Below are 8,278 nucleotides of genomic sequence, written 5' to 3'. Positions count from 1 at the left end.
GGGGAAAAAAAAAAAAAAAAAGACTCCGCGCTTCCGATGCAGAGGGCGTGGGTTCGATCCCTGGTCGGGGAACTATGATCCCACAGGCCGTGTGGTGCGGTGAAAAAAATAATAATAATAATAATAAAATTTTTAAATAAAAATCTTAACTGTGCGTGCACTTGCGTGCATGCATGTGGAGGGGGTGGGATGGTGGGGGGAGAGAGAGAGAGACAGAGAAGTAATACCAAAGGTCAATTCAGTTGACGGTCTCTTTTGCTTGGATTTCTACAGGTCTAAGCATGTAAATATACTGTCCAATAGTACAGTAAAAACTTTTATATGCCACAAAGTTGTTTAATTAACTCTCCATACATATTGCTTAAAGAATTAAATGACAGTTGGGGCCTCCCTGGTGGTGCAGTGGTTGAGAGTCCACCTGCCAATGCTGGGGACACGGGTTCGTGCCCCGGTCCGGGAAGATCCCACATGCCGCAGAGCGGCTGGGCCCGTGAGCCATGGCCGCTGAGCCTGCGCGTCCAGAGCCTGTGCTCCGCAACGGGAGAGGTCACAACAGTGAGAGGCTCGCGTACCGCAAAAAAACAAAAAAAGCTTTCCTTCAACCAACTCTGGCCGAAAAAGGAAGCCCTTTTTCCAGAACACCCACTTAGATACAGCAAAGCACAGGATAATCTAACTGATGTCAGAGGAAGGTAAAAATCTTTAAAAGATTTTTTTTTAATTATAAAAGATTAAAAAAATAAAACAAATAGTAACTGCCCTCAGAAAGTATGAATTCTGATTGGTTCAGAGGTAACTACAAAAATTCACTCCTATGGGGTTTTTTGGACTAGGCAATGATACAGTTAAGAAACAGCTAGGGATACCATAAGGAGAAAAACAGCTTCCTACAAAACATGTGGTTAAGACCAAATATAAAAGAACCAACTGAAAGGTCAAAAACTATGTGGAAGGAAACAAGGAAAGGAAGGGAAGGAAGGTGGAAGGAAGAGAGAACAGACTATTACAAATAATTTCAGTTATCTGGAAGAGGAAAGAACCAAAATATCCTAATCTGTACTTAAAGACCCAAAATGATTATGTAAAAAACTAAAAAGCAAACAATTAAATCAACTTAAATTAAAAGGACCTGTACTTCCTTCCCTACACATTTTGAAATCAAATAATTCTTTAACTCACCTTCTGCTTCAGCATATAGACATATTCACGACAATCCTTCATTCAGTCAAGAGATACTGAATCTTTACTTTCAAAATATGATTCCAGGTTAGGCTTTTTAAAGCTCCTCCCCGACTACACACAAAGAAGATAATAAAACAGCTTTAGAGCTTATATTTCAGAATCCCCCTCCCCCATTCCCTTTCCTTCTATATCATGTATGTTGTATAACACTTTCCATTTACAAGCTCTTAGGAGAGCAGCGGTCTTGTTTTCATTTATATAAAGCACACACACAACTAAAATGTCCTCAGGCGAAGATAGAGCTGATGTTTGACCAAATTAGGAGCAAATGTACCTGAGCCAGAAACTTCCTCCTAAATTCCCTATTTCCCCCAACTTAGGCATAGATCCTATTTCTAAACGGAGGAGTTTAGCTTTCTTAGGATGCTACGAAGCAGCCACAGTCATCTCACAACCAGATTAATATACTTAAAGATACCTTTTAGTAGAGGTCTTCATAAAACTGAGGTGCAAGGGACATTCCTACCACTGGGAACACAAGACCCAAAGGATATATCCTTTGTAAGACTAGGAAAAAAACAGGCACACCTTCTCCCACTCTTTTTCCCCAGGTCAAAACAAAACAAAACAAAACAAAAACCGGAACAGAGTGGCTAACAGTTAAAGTTTAAAAAGAAAATGAAAAGCTGACATCCTAATGTTTCCAATTTTTTTAAAAAACTGTTGTTAGTGACTACAAACTCTCTCCTCAGACCTACAGCAAAAACAGCACACTTACCTCCTCCATTCCCTTTTTCTCCCCCCTTTTACGTCAATAATTTTAGTGATGCCTCTAAACTCATAACCTTTTATGTAAACTCTATTCTACTTTTCAAAAATAAAGTCTATATGCTAATAAAATATGTAATCAGTCAACTGAATACTAAGGGTTATATATTATCATTAACAGGACATCATTTTGCTTATATTCTATCCTTCAAAAACATAAGTAAAAATGACTTAAGGCCGATGCTTGTAACAAGAAATGGCAGCTAACATGAATTTAGCTTTTACTTACTATGTGCCAGACACAATATTAAGCACTTTACAAGCATTATCTCATTTAACCCTTATGAACGTCCATATCAATAAACCCATCTAACAGATGAGGACATAAGAAATTAAGAAATTTATACTAGGGCAAACACCTGTAAGCAATGACACCAAGATCTAAACCAGGAAGTATGACTAAGTTTGGAAACTGAACCTTAATACATATTGCACACCGCAGTTATCCCCTCTTATATCTACTTTTAATATTTTATACAATTTTTTAACATATTGTCAATAAAGACTGATGCATAATTTGACCTCAAAACAAGAGCCAAATAAGTGATATTCAGGATTAAAATCAACTCAATGATATAGTCATAGAAACGGTAAGCTCTAGACAATAAACCAAAAGTCTAAGAAAAAAAAAAAAGTTTCACAACATGGGTTAAAGTATGATTAAAATGATTCATATTTTTAAGTCGCAAGCTTTAAGTATTATTTCTTAAAGAAAAATTGCATTAAATTTTTAAATCTCAATTCTCCAATTTGTAGTGCTACTTTACTTTTCAACTTATTTTTTCTGATTATAAAAACCTTTTAAATCTTGTAATTTAAGCTTCACATTAAGTACATCTGTACTTTTTATACTGCACTGAGTTCCCTTCTTTGAACTTTTTAAACTCTCTTAATATATGTTTCTAGAAAGAATACATTCTACAGACTTTCATTTGTGGGTAATAGTTTTCTAAACCACAAAAAATGCTATACTATTTTTCTCATATAGAGTCTAAAGACCAAAATCTAGTCATAAATCTATTCCCAGAAGTTTTCAAACAAGGGAGTAAATTATAAACAAAACTCTTAGCTCAATATCCTTGTAATGCAAAATACTAAGAGTTTAAGTTTAAAACTTCCTCTTTGCCATATCAATGCAACAGTGCTTTTTTTCTATGAAAAACCATTACCATTTGTTCAACTATAAGAATGAATTCCCCAGTCCACTCTATGTGTGTCAAAAGGAAGCTTTAAATCAAAAATTTTGTATGGTTTCTATTAAACTACATTCCCCTAACAAGTAAAAAGGGATATCACATAGAAACTCTATTGAATTCATACTCATTTAATTTCTGTACAGTATGAGAGAATTTTGACTTCCAAACCTACTGAGATTTAAAAATAAGTCTCATCATTTCTAATAATAACTAAACTAAAATGTATGATCTATATTTATAGTAATTCACAAATAATTATAATTTTAAAACTCCTTATAAAATTCAGTCATGTAATCAGATGCTTTAGAAGTACATGCTCAATCTACCCTAAAGGAGTTAAGACAATCTTTTCTCAATGAATTTGAGATTTTCTTAGACTAAATTTACTAAAACACTGTTATTCCATGCGCTAAACACACACACACACACACACACACATACACAGACACACACACGTTAGATTAATTTATACAGATAATGCCAACTAGGTCAAATCTTGCTTCCAGAAACACAACTATACCGCCTTCCAAAACAAAGATTACAAAAATGAATCCATAACACTTTCCAATTATCTTTCCATCAATATAAATATTGAGAACTACTAGCTGGTAAATGAAGTATACATGATTGTGCCACTATATTCTGTAAAAGTAACTGTAATTGGGCATTTCCCTTAGCCAATTTGGTATACTAAATATCTTCACAAATGTCTGATAACTTCTCACACTTTATAACTTAGTTGTAGAAAGTGACCACAGAAAAGCTGATAAAATTAAAGTACTCAATAACCTACGACCCTTGCTCTTAACTATTTTAGGGAAATGAGGGTAGGCCTTTGGATATTTTATGAGAAATACCAGGTTTTACTCAGCAAAGTGAAAAATTCAGGTACCACTTGAAGAATTCTACATAGGATTAAAAAAATAACAAATTTGATGAAATGGAACAAAATTAACTCCTCTTTGCTTTAAAAAAAAGGAAATGATAAGAGTTAGATTTTTCCTTTTTTAAGGGTGAGGGGGTACTTTCTGATTACAAAGCTATATGGCACAAAAGTGATAAACTTCTGCTTAGAGTTTAAGACTAAAGCTTCCTGAATATTAAATAATTTATATATTTTTCCACTTAGCACATTTTCTTCTTTCTTCATTCTTATAGTCTACATAGGGAGCTTCAAAATGGCTTCCAATAACCTCCCCTCCTGGGATACACATCCCTGTGTAAGTGTGTACTGGACCTCTCCTTAAGTGTGGACTGGACCTAATGACTCACTCCTAGTGAATGGAATAGGGAAAAAGTGATGGGTTGCCACTTCCAAGACTACACTACAAAAACCAAAGGCTCACACGGCAAGGACTAGGAGGTTGCTGGCAAACAGCCAACATGAGGAACTGGGGCCTTCGGCCCGACAACCAGTGAGGAACTAAGTACTGCCGGCAAGCATGTGAGTGAACTGCAGGCAGATCCTCCTCTAGGATTTTCAGATGAGATCAGCCCTGGTGGACGTGTCAAATGTAGCTTTGCAAGAGACCCTGAGCCAGAGGACCCAGCAAATGGCACCCAGATTCTTGACCACAAGAACTGTGAGATAATGTTTGTTGTTTTAAGTCACTAACTTTTGGGGTAATCTGTGATGTAGTGCTATGGCTTGAACTGTGTCCTGCTCAAAATTCATATGTTTAAGTCCTAACCCCCAGCACCTCAGAATGTGACCTTATTTGGAGACATGACCTTTACAGGGGTAATCAAGTTAAACTGAGCTCATTAGGGTGGGCCCTAATCCAATATGACTGGTATCCTTATAAAAAGGAGAAATTTGAACAAAGAGACAGACACACATAAAGGGAAGACAATGTGAAGAGCTATGGAGAAAAGGTGGCCATCAATATAGGTCAAGGAAAGAGGCCTGGAACAGATCCTCCCCTCATAGATCTCAGAAGCAACCAATCCTGCTGACACTTTGATTTCAGACTTCTAGCCTCCAGACTGTGAGACAATAAATTTCTGCTGTTTAAGCCATTCAGTTTGTGGTAATTTGTTGTGACAACCTTAACAAATTAATACATGTAGCAAAAAGAACTAATACATACACTGAATTCAAAATGACTTTTATTGGCAATACCAAAATTAGCCTCAATGCAGGACTCAAGTAGATGGCCAAAGCTTCTAAATCTTTATTCTGAAAAAAGACATAAGGTTGTATCAGAAAATCTTAGACCACAGATTTTTTTTTTTAAGTTAGCTGGGACTCCTGCGATCATATAATGTAATTGACTTATTTCAAAAATTGACGCTGCTGCTGCTGATGCGCCAGGAATTATTTTGAACACTTAACATATATTAATTCCTCACAAGAACCCTCTGAGGCACCACTATCATCAATTCCATTTTTAAGATGAAGAAACTGGTGTCCAGGAGTTAAGGACACAGCTGATAAGGAGCCAGGATTTAGTAAACCGAGCTACACAGAGAATAAGTGATTTATCCAAAATCATAGTTAGTAGTTGAGGTGGGACTAAGCCTAATGGTCCTTTCTTCTACCTTCAAATCTTTTCTCGAAAAAGGCAAATAGGAAGGCTTTTTTTTACTTGCTATATTCAATCTTTGTAACACTGCTACCTTAGAAGTATATATTTGACTATCTACCTGCCCTCCTCCTCTACCTACATAGTTACTCATTTTCTTCCACTCCCTGAAACCTAAAACACTACCTTTCAATTCCTAATACTTTTCTTGCATCTGGGTTAATCATTTTTATATACTAGAACACAAGATTTCACTTCCACACAGTTTGGAAAAACAGCTTTAGCTTAACATTTAGAAAAACACCTTTAGCTTAACAAATATACCTGGAAGGAGTAATACTGTATTATTGGTCATCTGCATTTTACTAGGAGTAAGTCAGTTCCTTTTCAGAGAACAGGCCTTGAAACAAAGATGGCAAGACAGCCACTGCAAACTTGTCCAGGGAATCAGAGTTTTTTTCTGGAATATCTGGGATTAGGTACTTAAGAGTAAGCCTTTCTCTGGGAGTCTGAATTACAAGATATAAATCATGGGCAGTGGTGGCGACCACGCTTCCCATAACAAAGAATGGAAACATGGAGAAAGCCAAAGAGAGTGAGACATGCACAGGAGAGGCATGCTGCTGAGAGCTTGAGAGAGACCTGACTACATTTGATTCCTGGGTTCTCCTTGCACAGCCCAGCTGCATTTCTGCCCTGGATCCTTTGGTGTGCCCAAAAGGCTGATAACTTCCCCTTTCTGCTTAAGCTAATTTGAACTGAGTCACATGCAATCAATAAAGAACTAACATGGTCAAAAATATACCCTCTCTACAGCTCAAGAACATTATCGAATGACTAGTAATTCAAAAAAAAAAAAGAGGAGAACAGAGCACTCCATGTAGTACCATGGCTACAAACAAAAGAACTGATTAACAGAAGCCAAGGTTTAAACAGCTATTTGGAAGACTTTCCAGACATTGGTGGAATAGGAAAAAGAAGTTGCAATTTGAAAAGACTATATACCCTCTATCTTCCATTTGGGATTTTTTAGTTCTTCTAGTTAAAAAAATCCCATCATCTATATACTTGCTAGGGGTGTGTAAATTATTACAACCACTTTAGAGATCAATTTGGAAATATCTAGAAAAGTTGAAAGTGCAGATTTCATACAACCCAGCAATCTTACTACTAGGTGGCTACTATGGACAGAATTGTGTTCCCCCAAAATTCATATGTTGAAGCCTTAACCCTCAACATGACTGTATCTGGAGATAGGGTCTTTAGCAGGCTATTAAGGTTAAATGAGGTCATAGGAGTGGGGCCCTAAACTGATATGATAAGAAGAGGTAAAGGGAGATCTCCCTCTCTTTCTCCTTTTCTTTGCCTTGTGAGGACAAAGCTAGACGGTGACCATCTACAGGTCAGAAGAGAGCTTGCACCAGAATCCAACCACACTGACACCCTGATCTTGGACTTCCAGCCTCTAGAATTGTTGAGAAAATAAATTTCTGTTGTTTAAAAATAAATAAACTTTTCGGGGCTTCCCTGGTGGCGCAGTGGTTGAGAGTCTGCCTGCCGATGCAGGGGACATGGGTTCGTGCCCCGGTCTGGGAAGATCCCACATGCCGCGGAGCGGCTAGGCCCATGAGCCATGGTCCGCTGAGCCTGCACGTCCGGAGCCTGTGCTCCGCAACGGGAGAGGCCACAACAGTGAGAGGCCCACGTACCGCAAAAAAAAAAAAAAAAAAAAAAGAAAAAGAAACTTTTCAGTAACAATAGAGCAAAGTAAAACACTAAAACTCAGGCAACTAAGTAGCCATAGTACTCTCAAGTGCCTCACAACATAGTTCATTATTCAAACTAGTCACTCAAAGTTACTATAATACAATAGAGTTCCAAAGCCTGTGTTTACAACTAGATTTTTCCAGGAAAAAAAGGAAAAACTTTAATAACATGATTTTATTCTATGTAGGTGTCTACAATAAAAGTATGATGCTTTAAAGCCAAAATTGAAACTGAAATATATTCCAATATATCTTTTTTTTTTTTTTTTTTGGTGCAAAAAACTAAAAGCCATCCAGGAAAGGAGGTTTGTCTAGTTTACCCAGCCATCAGTGGTAAAGAAGGATTAAAACCCAGCCTTTCCGAGTCACAGTTCAGTTACAATGCAACGAGGCAGCAAAGATTATCATGATTCTGTTCCTGGCTTCTTGTTCAACAGACAAAACAATCCTAAAACTGACCTGATTCTATGTTCTGGGCTGGCATGAACCTGCGTAGATACAATAGTAGTGGCAGGCACTTTCTTCCTGAAGCAGACGAGGAGAAGTATTATACCTGTGATGAAAGAAAAAAAAAAGAAAGCCCAGTTTATTTTCAGAATGTTTTTTATGAGCTGTTCATTTCCTACTAATTCTCTCTTTACCTCCTTATTTCTTGCCAATGGCTTCATACTGGAACACAAGACAACACTTTATTTAAGATAGATAAAATCTGCTATTCAAACTTCAAAGGAGAATATAGAGTCATTCAAAACTGATCTCTACAGACCATCTGGTTCAGCTT

At 37.1% G+C, this 8,278-nt stretch overlaps 1 protein-coding gene across 8 annotated transcripts in view; it reads right to left on the bottom strand.

Moving 5' to 3' along the window:
- Positions 1 to 8,045, bottom strand: part of WDFY3 (WD repeat and FYVE domain containing 3) — a 232,523-nt gene extending 224,478 nt beyond the window's left edge. For 6 of the 8 annotated variants that reach the window (XR_003005819.1, XR_003005820.1, XR_003005821.1 and 3 more), the window contains exon 1: positions 7,957 to 8,045. The gene's annotated coding sequence lies outside the window, so the exon portion shown is untranslated. Of the gene's footprint in view, positions 1 to 1,179; positions 1,266 to 7,956 lie in introns of those variants that run through there. The other 2 variants (XM_024764206.1, XM_024764207.1) reach the window with 2 other exon arrangements.
- Positions 8,046 to 8,278: the final 233 nt, after the last annotated feature.

The sequence above is a fragment of the Neophocaena asiaeorientalis genome, unplaced genomic scaffold (assembly GCF_003031525.2).
Source record: "Neophocaena asiaeorientalis asiaeorientalis breed wild unplaced genomic scaffold, Neophocaena_asiaeorientalis_V1.1 scaffold296, whole genome shotgun sequence".
Classification (NCBI taxonomy): Eukaryota; Metazoa; Chordata; class Mammalia; order Artiodactyla; family Phocoenidae; genus Neophocaena; species Neophocaena asiaeorientalis.
This window is presented reverse-complemented; position numbering and strand designations above follow the sequence as displayed.